The sequence below is a fragment of the Carassius carassius genome, chromosome 32 (genome assembly GCF_963082965.1).
Source record: "Carassius carassius chromosome 32, fCarCar2.1, whole genome shotgun sequence".
NCBI lineage: Eukaryota > Metazoa > Chordata > Actinopteri > Cypriniformes > Cyprinidae > Carassius > Carassius carassius.
Genome location: NC_081786.1, coordinates 23,452,176 through 23,467,534, shown reverse-complemented (window position 1 = coordinate 23,467,534; position 15,359 = coordinate 23,452,176). Strand labels below are relative to the sequence as shown.

General features: G+C 32.8%; 1 protein-coding gene across 1 annotated transcript in view; it reads right to left on the bottom strand.

The window, feature by feature from the left end:
* alk (ALK receptor tyrosine kinase) overlaps positions 1 to 15,359 on the bottom strand; it is a 402,565-nt gene that overhangs the window by 158,623 nt on the left and 228,583 nt on the right. The window lies entirely within an intron of this gene.

The window sequence follows — 15,359 nt, the reverse complement described above, 5'->3', positions numbered from 1 at the left end:
TATCAGCTTTTTATCATGTCTTTTTATCAAATGTCTTTACTAAAATACCCACTTTACAATGAGTGACTTTAACTAAAGTTATCATTTGATACAAATGACTTACACAAAACTTACTTATATTTTAAACTACCTGCATTTAATTGCAGTGTAATTAAGTTCTGTAATTACTACCCCTGATACAACTATGTCTTAACCCACTCACCCTCAAACCTAACCATACCATGACACCCATTCCTAACATTAACCATATGTCACCTCAATATCTGCAAAAGTTCATTCATTAATTCATTCATTCATTCATTCATTCATTCATTCATTCATTCATTCATTCATTCATTCATTCATTCATTCCTTCATTCATTCATTAATTCATTCATTCATAATTAATTAATTAATTAATTGTTGTTTTTACAGAAAGTACGGTGTAATTGCTCTTGGTAACACCTCCATGCATCTAATTTCTATGAAACTACAGATACAATATGCTTGAATGCAGAAACACTAAAATTAGACTTTGCCATGTTTGAGTTTGTTAAATCACATTTTTCAACATATGTCAAACAGGCAATAACATCTGATTTAAATTACTTAATTTATTTAGCTCAAAACAGGCTATTTTTTTTATTTTCTTTTCTTTTCTTTTTTTCTTCAGGTTGGTTTAGCAAAGATTTGCCAAAAGATTTCTTCTTTGCAATCTCTCCCATACATTTTTAACAAGTGGCCTGTTTCCTTTTCATACAATCTCTGTACACTTGAGAAAATGGAGGAAAAATTCCCCGGAATGTAACATTTTCATCATTCACAGAGTTATCTGTATCCAGCAAGGATTCGTTATAGCATCGTATTTTTAGGGTGTGCTTTACATTAGGGGTGTTGCAGCATTCTAGAGAAACTGAGAGGAATTACTAGGCATCGGGTACTTAAGGGCCAAGAACATAAAATAATTATCTTAATATTAAAGATTTAGTAACACAAATTCTGCTGTTTTTCCCCCTCTCTTAAAGTGATTGTACATAAGATTATTATTAATTATATATATATATATATATATATATATATATATATATATATATATATATATATATATATATATATATATATATATATATACATATATATATATATATATATGTATATATATATATATATAATTATACATAAATGTACTAAACTAGGAATTAAAGTCTAAGGCTAAATGGCTCACAAGCCCCTGATTGTTCAGAATTCTTTAGGCATATCTTTAAACATGCTGTGCATTTGAAAAGAGGTAAGTAATAATAGAGAGCCTGTTTCTGAAACGGACTACGGGGCTTTGATTTATTTTAAAAGTTGTTATAAACAGATTTATTCTCTCCATTTTAACTGTGCTTTAAAATTCAATGAAATGTATCAAGATCAGATCTGGTCACAGCAGGGGTTGTGCTAACTTCGAAACTTAGTTAAAAATTCAACTAAGCATGTAATTTGACTACGGCTTCCTTAACTTTTGAATACCACCTTAACCCCCTTGCTGAAAGCTGTACAAAACCAAAAACTTGCTGCTCACAGACTGACAACAATTTCCCATGCATTACTTGAAAAATCTGAGTGCTGTGTGCTTTGAAGAAGTGTATGGATCAAATGTTGGCCTGTAGACATGTGTTTTGGCCAGCAGCTGTGGCTGGTGAATAAACCAGACCAGCAATTTTCTGAAAGTGCAAACCTTAATTGCTAAATCATATCCAACACTGCTTATATAACATTCAAAAGTCATGTTTTAAAATCCCCAGCCAGATGAAATCCACATGAAGCATAGCATTATATAGTAGATGGTGTTCTGGGTTCCAGGACAGAGTATTAATTGATTTATTGACACATAAAATAACATTTAGGTGTTTGACTAGTGAGTGATCCTTCAGAATTCCTCCATTTTATGCTTAATGCATCCAGTTATCCGGCTACAGTAGTTTTACATTTTCATCAGCTCAGTCTTGATCATCAGATAATACTATGGTAATACAATATAATTTATATGGTACTGCACAGAACAACACATAATGTGTTACACTTTATTTCAAGGTGTCCTTGTTACAGTGTAATCATAAATTTAAGCACTGAGTAAAGTTGATTACTTACATGTAGGATTAATGTTTGGTTTAGGGGTTACTTGCATGAAATTAGGCATAATTTATTGTTATTATAATAATAAGTACATGTAACGTGTAACAAGAGTACCTTAAAATAAACTGTAACCAAAGATTATTATTGTAAGCTTACAGAAAAAAAATAAATACAAAAAATGATATACAGTTATAGTTGCTATCTGAACTATAAAGTTACAGGATGTAAAAAATAGAACTTTGTCATCATCTATTTACACTTGCAATCATCTTTTGACCCGATACAATACTATACAATACTATAATACAATGATACGATTACAATAATCCCATATGTAGTGTTATTTATTTCTTTTTTCTTTCTTTTTTTCAGCACATTCTAGGAAATTTCTTAAGTATAAATGTTTTAGTCCTGTGGAATAAGGGACATTCTTCAATTCCTCAATTAAAGTGTGATTCTTAAATACAATGTTAGCTAAGAAACCAATAACTTTCAAAGTTTGATTATGTATTGTGTGATAATTAAACACTTCTTTGATAAATGCGACGGTCATTAGCTAAATATATGCAGACATTCAAAAAAACTGCTCGCTGAGGTTCTTTCTTTCCACAGGGACTTTCTTTGGGACTTGATAGCTCAGCTCGCACACCCGCAGAAGTGAATCAGTCTCAGTTCAGTGCACACATCTGGAGTATGGACGGCATGTATGACGCAGCTGAATGCTTTTCAATTTTTTTTATTGAACGTGCACCCATGGCTGCCTTCCAAATCAAGATAACTTTTCAGTTAAAAACAGCAGTGAAGACACATATAGCTAATGTGATTTATTACATGAAGACATATGCCATTTTAATCACTTTAGTGGTATGTATGCAGTACATTTTCATAAGACTTAAGTTATGATCAGAGGTACACTGTATTTAAAATGTGTAATGCTCCCTAGGTCTCTGCATAAGAATCATTATCTCTACCATTTGATTTGCTGACAACAAATTAATTAACTCATTCATTCATTCATTCATTCACAAAAACATATTTTAAAACATCTTTTTTTTGTATATTAACATTTAAGCCTGTTATTGAGTCAAATATTCTTTAAATTTCAAGCCATGAATATTCCTAAAAAATGACATATTCTTAACATCTGCCATATGTTTTCATGATTTCATTTATTTATATCTTCGAACCTTCTTCATTCATTCATTCATTCATTCAAAGCTGTTGATTAACCTAGTAGAATGATCATTAATGAGTGCTTGCAAAGTTATATATTGTGTGCAATCAAAGAAATCAAACAAAACTTTTTGGAATTTGAATTTTTCTAGATTTTTCTTCTTCAAGACAAAAATAAAAACAAAAAATCTGTTACATGTTACAAATGTCAAAAGATACTCTTAAAATATTCAAATACACAATATCAACACTAGTGTGGTTTTAGTGGTAGTCAGTTGTAAAAATATATATAGAGAGAATTATTTATATACATGAAAACAAAAAAAACAAAAACTTAAGTGGCATTAGACTAAGGATACATAGCTTATCAAAATATATTCCTATAATTTGTTTGCTTATCTTATGTCTCTTTTAAATTGTAAATTTGCACATAATGAACTTACAAGACTCTGAGACATGTACAATTTACGGACCCACTTTATATTAAGTGGCCTTAACTACTATAAAATTACATTTTAATTAATAATTTAGTACAATGTACTTATTGTGTACATACATGTTTTTACATTGTACTTATATTTTTAAAAAAACTACATGTAATTACATCTGTATTTAATTTCTGTAATTACATTTATAATTACACTGTTGACCCATACTTTACACCTTACCCATACCTCCAACCCTCTCCCTAACCTTACCCCTATCCCACCTCAATAGCAGCAAAAGTGTTTTACAATACAATATGAACACAATAAGTACATTGTACTTATTTTTTTTTATGTAAGTACATAGTAGTTAAGGCCACCTAATATAAAGTGGGACCCAATTTACAAATGCTTTGTACTACTTACATAGTAATGCTTTTTGGAAACGGACCATAGAGATACCTAGTACAACTTTAGAGTTATCAAAGATTCTGTTAGTGCTTTGGGAAACTCAGCCCACATCTTTTAACCAGTAACTAGTTTAAAGTGAAAGTTTTATGGTTTTGGAATACAGAGTAGTGTCTAGACCTACATTTACTTTTCACTGACTCCTGGGAGGTTAACCAAACGAAGGGCATGAAGTGCGAAACATATGAAATCCAAAGATGGGGATGAATTGAAACACTGTCAGTAAAGTTAAAGCTGCTGTATAAAAACAGCATGGTCAAAGCCCATGACCTAGACCCATTTGCATGATTCAAAATACTCTCAAGACAGTCTACCACCCAGAACAGTGGTAAATCTAGCACATTTCTGCAGCCCACACACACTTTCAGCCACTCTGGGTTAAACATCAAATAGCTCTAAAACTGATGAGGACAGACCATTAATGTATTTGAGAAAAAAAAAAATAATAATAATACTAAAAAACTTTACGTTACAGTAAAAGGGTGAACATTTCTGTATATAAAATGGAAACAAAGAATGTGAAGTATTTGCAAAAGCTGTTCACTTTGAGCTGAGCACTTTAAAGTTCAAACGATGATGGTTATAGAACTCGGTCTGCAACTATACTTTTCAACACACTTGGATGCACATTAGTGACAAATTCATATTTATCACAGGTTAGAGACTAAACGGTTTACTTTCTATTGCTCTCGACAACATCACAGAGAGAACTAGCTTCTTAAATGTTGGCTACACAGCAGGAGAAAAAAACATTCAGCACTCTTAGAAATTCTAACAACGGAAACTTTACTGAATACCAACCCAGTCACTTTTCTTCAATCCTGGTGAACAGCAGGAAAAGCAGTAAACAATTTGAACCTCCCAACCCCTTTACAAAAACAGTTTGTTTCTTTCCTTATTTTTCACTTCTGCCTTTATTTCAAAACATTAATGCTGCTGACATTTACCTATCATACTGTTTGTTTATTTATTTATTGTAAATTAAAATATAATATTAAACTGTGCTAAATAGTTGCATTTTTCTTCTTCTTCATGCTTCTTTATAATTACAACACATAATCCTCAATCTTTAGACATTCTACTAACTATAAGTAACTTTTTAACTACGACTAACTCTCATTCATTTGCAACTACATGTCAGCTAACTCTCATTAATTAAAAAAAAAAATTAAAAAAAAATAGTGTACGTCATCTAATTCATACAGTATCAGTACGCTTTGGCCACATACCCACTGCAAAGTTTCAGTAATGATAACCACATTTTAATATGGGAGGAAACTACACAATTATAATTGTGCGTGGTTTATGTTTGTAAGGCTACTTCCCAGTGCAAGATCTTGAATTGTTGCCATGTCTTTGGTTTTGTTTCTTGGTCTTGGCTTGGCTCATAACTCTTAAATAGACTTATTAATTAATAAACTAGACAGGTTCAGGTCACAATATTTCTGCATTTGGCTTGTTCTTATTGACTGATTGATTGATTGATGTTTTTTATTATTATTATTATTATTATCTAGCAAAGATCTGGCAACATGAATGAGTCAAAATGTACCCTGATAAAGCAAAGACACAACTCTGAAACACTCTTTCATTAACAACAATTTGTTTAGTTCAGTTATGTACACTGCGTATAGCTTCTGTAAACTTTTCTGTACTTTTCAGGAGTTAGTTAAAATGTAGTTGACTGATCACTCCCATAAAATATGGACCTACGTTTGTACAGAACAAGGACAAGTAATAAAACATTGAACTGAAAAACATAATTTAGCTGCATTGTGTATGTGGCCTGTTAGGTTAGGGTTAGTAAAATAAGTTGATGTGTACTTGTTACCACGAAGGTTCACTACCCTTCCAACTAACCCTGACCCTAACTGTCAGAGAAAAAAATAATAAATACTGCTTTTACACAGACAATTCTGCTTGTAAATATAATGGTCAGCAATTTACAGGACTCAAGACTGCAGTCAGCAAAAATAAACATGATATAACAAACAAATCAATGCAAGCTCAAATAGCATCGGCTTCTGAAGATCTTTTCAGCCTAGCAGTAAATGAACATGACTGCTGAAAAGAAACGCATCTGGCGTTGCTCATTAGGCTAATAAGACAACACAGTGCTCTCTCAGCAACATGAGCACCTGTTTGTTTGATTCATTCTTTCTTTTCTTTGTTTTGACATTTCCTCAACTGACACCAGGCACTTTGATCTCCACTCTACTCTCTGATGCCACAAAAAAGACAATATTGAGAAGAACAAAGTGCACCGGAGATGTTACAAAAACACAGGCCAGCCTTAAAAGTCAAATTAATCTAGAATTCTGTTGAAATATGTTGTCAAGACTACACACTCTCATGTATTGTCCCTTTAAAATCAACAAGGTGGATGCACAATATAGTATGACTTTATGTTTGAAAAAAAAAAAAAAAATAATAATAAATCAAGAATTGTACAGCTCAAGAAAACGTGTTTATTAATATACTCCCTCGCTCCCTACACGCAGAGTACACAGTTTGCGTAGGGCACTAACTCCCAGGGGGGCAGCATCCCAGCTGCTCAAAAAAAAAAGGGGGAAAATGACGACGCATCATTTCGCCATTTACAAATTCAAATTTACAATTCCGGTTACATCGAATGATTCGTTCGCGATCCGGATATCACAAACTGCAGTGTTTTGAACTCGCTCACAACAGACACGGAAGAGAAGACAATGCTCAATAAAGTCATAGTTTTTGCTATTTTTGGACCAAAATGTATTTTCGATGCTTCAAAAAATTCTAACTGACCCTCTGATGTCACATGGACTACTGTGATGATGTTATTCTTACCTTTTTGGACATGGACAGTATACCGTACACACATTTTCAATGGAGGGACTGAGAGCTCTCGAACTAAAACTAAAAATAGAACTTTGTTCCAAAGATGAACGGAGGTCTCACGGGTTCGGAACGACATGAGGGTGAGTCATTAATGACATAATTTTCCTTTTTGGGTGAACTAACCTTTTAATAACACTATTAAAATACATAATGTAGGCTAATACAAAATGAACTATAACATGTTACTACAAATGTCTGCAAAGGCAGCTGAAGGGTAATTGCTGCTACACTTACAGTACAAGATAATAAAATCCTTGTTTGGGCTATTAGTCGAACATTTAATTCAAATATTTACTTTATCTTTCAATTTTAGCCACCTTTTTGCTATAGATGACATAGCAATTTAATTTATTTATTTATTTGCATGATTTCTGAATGCTTGTGACTATAAAATCAACTAGACAACTGTATTAATAAAGTCATAGCCATAGGTAACTGCCAAGAGCTACAATTGTAATTTGTAAACAATAAAACATTTTTTTTTTTTTAAGTAAAGTTCTATTTAATTTCATTTTATTTATTTTTTATAATATTTGAAGAAGGGGGCACAACAACACATTCCTGCTTAGGGCGCCCATTTGGCCAGCAGCGGCCCTGCATATAAGACACTTGATTTGCATTGAAATTCATTTCACTTAAAGTATTCCATTCACTAGATTATATAGCATGCAATTATATGACTCATACAGAGATAGTACTATAAAAGAAGAAGAAGAAGAAGAAGAAGAAGAAGAAGAAGAAGAAGAAGAAGAAGTACACCAAAGTGAGACTGATTGATTGGTTGGTTGAATATATCCTTATGACAAAGCGGGAACAAAAAAAAATGTTTTTGTTGTTCAGATCTCTATGATGCCATCAAAGACATATTCATTTCTAAAAATCAAAAGACAGCTTTTGTTGACAGATATTGCCGCTTGAAGCAAGTCAGTTTTTACTACATCAAATACAAGGTCTCAAAATCAATTAGCTGTATTAATACATTCTCTCATTAGATAATTTGTGGAAACGCTACTCCAAAAGCAAAAATAAAATAAAATCATAATTAAGTCCAATGCCAATCTGTTTCCTTTGCTTACAGCAGATTAATAAATATTGATACAATTATTTCCTGGGGGAATTTTTAATATAGCATCTGTTTCAAGTCCATAGCAACATTGCGCCCACTTTAAATCAATCAATTTGAATAAGTGAAGCCCAAATGAATCCTCCTGAGATGTGATTGACCACGACCAGAAGTGTTGTCAATGATTTTACGTTTCACAGCAGGGCTACCCACAAGCCTCTGCAACACTAGTGCTGGTCAATGAAAAGTATTTTATTTATTTATTTATTTATTTATTTATTTTATTATTTTTTTTATTATTATTATTTTATTTTTTTTATGATCACAGTCTCCCTGCATTTCTTCCACTCACTAAACACACACACACACACACACACACACACACACATGCATATAAACTAAATTATCATGCACCTGGCAAGTAAATATAGTGAAGTAATATCTCGAACAACAGAGCTTCGAAGATTCATCTCTGCACAGAAATGCAGCTCTCTGAACTCAATTAGTCTGGGTTCATTTGAACCCAAGGCACAGGTTCAGCAAAAATAAATTGTATTAGTTGTAGTATAGTTTATGTATGTGTCTGTTTTTATTTTTAATTTTTTTTATAATGTATAATTCTTTCATGCGAGAATGAACAAATGACTGAATTAATTATTTGTATTATTATAATAGCACATCTCTTTTACATCTTCATTTTTAAGTATGTGTTTATTAATAATAGAAATTAATGAAATACTTTTTTCTTTCTCTCTCTATGAAAGTTTTAACATTATGGCATAAATATTATGATAGACATTATGAATCTGCCAATGTGGTACCCACAGTTATCACTCTTAACTCTCTTAATTAACTCTAATAATTATTTAACGTTTTAATAGTTGATTATAATTAATTAACAGAATTAATTAGCAGACATAATGTGTGATAGACTGGATTGCTACATCTCCCACATAAGCACCACCAATCATTGGCTACCAAAAAAGATATAATTCTATATCTCTGATAATCTAAATGTTCCCTCTCCTTTTTGCCTCTACAGTATATTCACAATATCATTATTTTCATAATTGCCTTGTAAAAAAAAGGTACTTCATAAAACACACTCAGACAAAACTGCAATACTTTTGTATAAAGCAAATCATTCAAAGGTCACAAAGAATGTCAGAATTATAAAGGAGCAAAAAGTAAAAGGTCAAGAAAACACACTGTAGCAAAAGGACAGAAAAAAAAGTTTGAAAAAATTATTGATATGTCATGAAAAAAAAAAAAAAAATCATAATAAATCCTCCATACAGCATGCCTGTGTAAAGCAGCTGTGCAGGACACGTGACATATGTGACCACAGCATTTGAAGTGAACACATAACCTGGGAAAGTTAGATTAATTTAAAGCAGCAGGCAAGCAGTCAGTTTTTTCTTTAGGGTTTTGAGGAAGTGAATGATTTAGCCTAACTTGGTGATCATGATGGACCACCTTTCCACCAATGATTGGAAAATAAAATACCACCTTGTAGTTCAACCATTAGCTTTACCTTGTGTTTTTTTCCAAATTGTAGATGTAGAAAGAAAGAAAAACTAATAAAAACCAGCGTGCCCCCACCCCCCTTTTTGGATGAGAAATAAAATCAATAGGTAATATGCCTTCTTGGTTAGATTTCTGTGACATTATACGATGATGGGGATTTCAGAGAAGGGCCAAAGTTCTGCTCCAAATTGATCGCAGTAAGAAATTGAGAATAAAGACCTTTCTTTAACTGAATGACTGTGGATGAAAAATTTGCTTTATTAAAATATAGTGTTTAATGTTCCGCTCCTTTGCCCAGACGTCTTTTGTCCTTTCAGTTGCTGGTCAATGTGATTTATAGAAGCTCAATGAGAAACAAAGGCAAAAATGAACTGAGTCATGCAAGAGAAAATTATCCAGGCTCCATTTGCAGAATGAAATTGACTTCTGAAAATCAGAATGTGTACAAAAAAAAAAAAAAAAAAATTCATCAATGAGTTAACTGAATGAGCATGTACTCGTGTGCGTTTTTGGCAGGTTGTCAAAGACGAGTGTAAATGGTCACAGTGGGTGTAATAAAGAACATGAAAGTGATTGTGACAGGTAGTGCTGACCTGAAACCGCTTTGATAAACAGGCAGAAAGAAACCTGATGGAGGTAAAATTATATAAACAAATCACTGGCTGTCTTTGTAGAGGAGACGAAAAGGAATTAATCCATAAATTAGCAAGACCCCCTCTGGCACAAACACCTTTGGACTTCGCTAGTTTCCAGGCAGTGACAGATCTGTGGCCAGCTGAAAGTCCTGTTTAGGCCATTTATCCAGCGACAAAAGCACAGAGCTACAAAAGAAATATGACTGGAGAGCTGCACCCCTCCTGAGTGGTGTTATTAACTGATTAGGTTACATTAAAAGCATGTAATAACTCCATTTGTGTCATAAAAAGACCCAACTTCTCTGTTCTGCTTTGCCCATTAGAGATTATTTCACAAATGCTCCATCCAGGGACTTGAGAAGCGAAGGAATATTAATGAGACGGAGTGCTGGAGCTTACAAAACAGTTGTAACTAACAAATTCACCAGTTTGAAGTCAAAAGTTCTAGCCTTTACTAATTTGACACTAGCTAATGTTGTTTACACGGAGAACACAATATGTCTGCCGCTGCTATTTGGCTGTGGGCGAAATGACAATATGAGTGATTTATTGGAATATATTTATATTAAAGCATGGATCATAAATAGTCATCCAAACTAATGACATTTACATGTCATAGAGATGTGTGGGAGGATATTTTCATGATGAGATTAAATATTAGAAAGATTAAAAGACTGATAGAAATATGGTATAAGGTTAACAGACAGAAGTTTGCCATTAGGAATATATTGACAGATATCAAATGATAATAATAATAATAATAATAAAGTAAAATATTATGGGGTAATGACCTGACACTCAATGTATTTGACTTTTATACACTTTTATGTATGTAGGTATTCATTTTTTGTCAATTTTGAGAGGCCATTTCTTTCAAGGAAATAATCATTAAAACATTATATAAAATGTATGCACTAGATTATTTTAAAACAGTTTTCCTTTTCTTTATCCTATACATTCTTATTTACCATTGACATATACAAATTATGTATCATAATTCACAGATTATAAGAATATGATAGCATCCGGATACACTTTTAAAGAACTAATAAATAACCTTTTTTTACTGTATGATAGATTTGACTGTTTGTTATATTAACACATTTTACCATTTTACTAAGACATTACATTTTACATATAAAAAACACAGGAAATGCTTGAAATACAAATTCCAGATATTGTTCAGTTTAGTACACGCTAGACAGGGAGGGATTAAAGAAAGCAAAGGGGTTTTTTTTTGTTTGTTTGTTGTTGGTTTTTTTTTTTTTTATTGCTGTCCAATGTTGGAGATAACTTTTCAGCTGTTACTTGAAAATATCCAATGAGGTGAGTGTGTAGAGTTTTGCTCAAGCCCGTTTTAAAGTTATTTTGAATTGGTTTATTAGTTTTGATTCTTTAGTGCAAGGTTTTATGAGCAGGTAAAAATATACTAAAAGTTTTCAGTTTCTAATTTAAGCTTTCATTTTAAATGAGTTCTTGCTGTATCCTCATTTTGGATTCTATCACATCTTTAGAGACACTTCAGATGTAATTGCAAGTTGTTCTATGTGATGAATGATTTCACTAGCATTAATATCCCAGAACTCAGCATGCAGGTATGTCACTAAATTAAGTGTTTATGTTTTGTTTAAATGTTAAATTAGAAGAGCTAAATAGCAGTTATTGTGTCGAAGTGCATATCAGGCATGTTCAACTCAGCAGGGCACTACGGACGTATGGTCTTCGACTGATTGGAAACCATTATCAACATATTCAGTCATGCTCAACAAGTTTCCCACTTGATTACACATGCCAGTTTCACGCAGGCACAGCTGTGCACATACAAACACACTTAAACACAGACTATGGTAACAGCTTATGTCCATGCCAGCCAGATGTGCAATAATCAAATAAGTGAACAGATTAATTGGGTGGTGTTTGTCATTCCCCGTCCCTCCTTGGTAGCTCCAGCTCCCTCCTCGGAGGCTGCGGCAGACGCCTCGCCTCATCCCATACACAACGGCGGATTTAATTAGCCAGCTGACTGAGCCAGACGTTTAATTATTCACCAGTGCAGCAAGAGGCTATGAGGAGACGGATGAACCACTCTTAAGTGGAGCCAGTCGCCCAACCTTAGAAATGCATTGCTAATGGTGCAGACCAAGGGTCAGCTATGCTTGCAGATGCTCCAAAGCCACATAGCAGAGCGGCCAATGAGGCTGGCGGGAGGCGAAACTGTGACCTTTCGACCTCTTGCTGCAGTGCTATATTTCTTTCTCTTTCTTGCCGATGGTCTAAAAAGCTCAGTTACAGCCCCTTTAAGCCTTAAATAATTTAAAGAAAAAACTGGATATCATCTCAAATAGGTCAGGGAAACAATATGTCCCGATCTTATTTCACCTTATATTTAAAGGGAAGTAATAATACATTTTGAAATGAAAAAAAAAAAAAATATATAAAAGTTAAATTTGTACCTTCAGTAAAAGTCTATTTTAATATTATAGCTTATTTCTGTTTGTTTATGGAGGAAGGAAAAACTTTAAAGTTTGAACCTAATAAAAAACAAATATTTGTCTTTAAAAAAATAGTTTTTCTTTTTTTAATTATTCTTTTTTTTATCTGCTTTATAATTTGCATTTATCCCTTGTCTTTAACAGTGAAGAAAAGGCAAATTATGATTTATTTGAGGTAATTTAAACTAGTCTGAGCTAAATTAGTTATTTTATATAGAGTAAATGATCTGATGCATTAATTTATTAGATGTATTAATATCTGTATTTACATTTACAATAATATATTTGACAGGTACTCAATATAAAATAATAGATAAAATAATTCATATGTGTATAAAGGCTTTAAGCAATGTCATTTCTGTGACACAAACAAACTGTTTGTTGGATTGTTATGTGTAAAGGGCTTCTCTGTACTACTTTGAAAGATGTGTTCTTGATTCAGCACTGGACAGCTCCTCTGCTGCTCTTTCCTAATGAACACTCTGCTTCTTCAGGAAACAGCTCCATAATGAACGAGTTATGATTATCCTGTGAGCATTAGTAGCAGTATTATCCAGCCCCAGACCCCATTATCTCCAAATTATAGATCCTGGAGCCATAGACTTACTGAATGACATATCATTAATACAGTAGTTTTTTTATGGTTGTGAATGCATGAATATAAATGCATACTATACACTGTGTACAAATTATATATATATATACTTTTTAAATATTTTAACTATTGTATTATATTAAAAAATGCATTTTACAATAATAATAATAATAATAACAACAACAACAAAGTGTGTCACATTCTGAAAAAAAAAGTACATGTAAAGGCTGGCACTTTTGAATTTTTCTCAAATATGAAAAATAATAATAATTTCAAATTAGATTTTTTTTTATTTATTTTTTAAACTTTGAATTTCAAGTGCTATGATCTATTATTTCACTCAATTTAACTTAGAAAATCTGAAACAAAAATCTTTCATTCAATTCAAGGAGAAGAGGAGCAAGACAAATGCAGCTGATCAACCACAGCACACCCAAAGGACAAGCAACTATTCGTGCCTCAAAACTGTCAAGTGGAAGTAAACAGGAGCTCTGAGGAATGATTCTAGAATGCCAGACCCAGTTCTCTTCATGGATTCTTCCCTATTTTACATGCTCCTAATACAGAAACAAACGCTAACAACACATGCATCATGTGCCCTTTTACTCGAGCACACACATCATGCAATAGGTTAGCTGGAGACAGACAAATGAAAGCTTATATAGAGTGCTTCCTTAGTAAATAGCATGGAGATACTGTCAGTGGGCTGTATAATATTTTTTTTTTTTTTTTTTTTTTTAATTTATAAATTTAATTAATGGATGACACCATTTAATAAATAGTTGTAATGCGGCTTCGGTGCTAAAAAGAATATTATTTATTTATTTATTTTTATTGTATATTTTTATTTATTTATTTATTTTTTTTGTCTTTTTTATTGTTTTACCCGCTTGGATTCTAGGATGAACCAAAATGAAAGGATGGATGAATATTCAGCAATGATGCATCAGAAATATTTTTTAATTAAGAAATGACAAATTAAGAATTACCTGCTATTCAGTATGGTATGGGTAATTAGCATATTTTATTGGCAGGGCTGTCTAATGAAAGGGTTGTCTATTCAGCTGTTTTATGTATTATGCATATTTACTGCACTGCATTTTGCATGCGCTGTTCCTTAATAACATTAGCAAAATTGATTGAATTAGCCATGTTGAAAGTTGACATAAAAGCTGTTGAAATATGCACACACTAGTTAAATATATACTTATGCAAGCTGATATTTAGCTTTATTTAATTGAACAATATTAAAGTAAACATAGTGCCTTTATTTGTTTTATGCGGTAAACAGTCTGTAAAAACAATAAGCCACATAAAGCTGTGCTTCAAATATTGTGAACACTTCACAGCTGAAGGGGTTGCAGGCACTTGGCTGTGTGACTTGCCTAACAACACCCTTTAGCCAAAATTATATTTAAAGAGAGCGCAACCTATTGTACCATATATCTTAAATATACAACCCTTGACCATCAAAACGCAACAGACAAGTGCAGGACACTGTATTCACCAAAGAACAAGTCAACACTAAAGCTAGATCTGACTTACAGGATGAGATATCAACCTGGATCGTGGCACACTTTTTCCAGCTGGCTGCTATACAGCCCAAACTGTAGAAGTGAAAATCTGAAAACCAAAACAAAACAAAGAAGATGACTGAAAATGTCTGGTCTTATTCTCGAAGTTAAATGCTGTTGGCTCTTTGAAAGGTTGATTTCCCATTATTCTCTAGTACATCTGAGGCAATAATGGTGCTCTCCATGTCGATCGTAATTATACCCACTGAACAGAGTCCGCAATCTCCTCCTGCTCCTCCTACATAGAGACTGAAGATGGAAAAATCAGCATCTCATCCAGAGACTGTGAACATGTTTGGAATAATGGCACAACAGTCAGTCAGTCAGTCCCTGTAACGATTAGCAGCTCTGTCTAAGGGCTATGAAAGCAGACCACAAATGACAATCAGCAAAAGAGTGGTTTTGGATCTTACACGCAGAAGCTCAATAG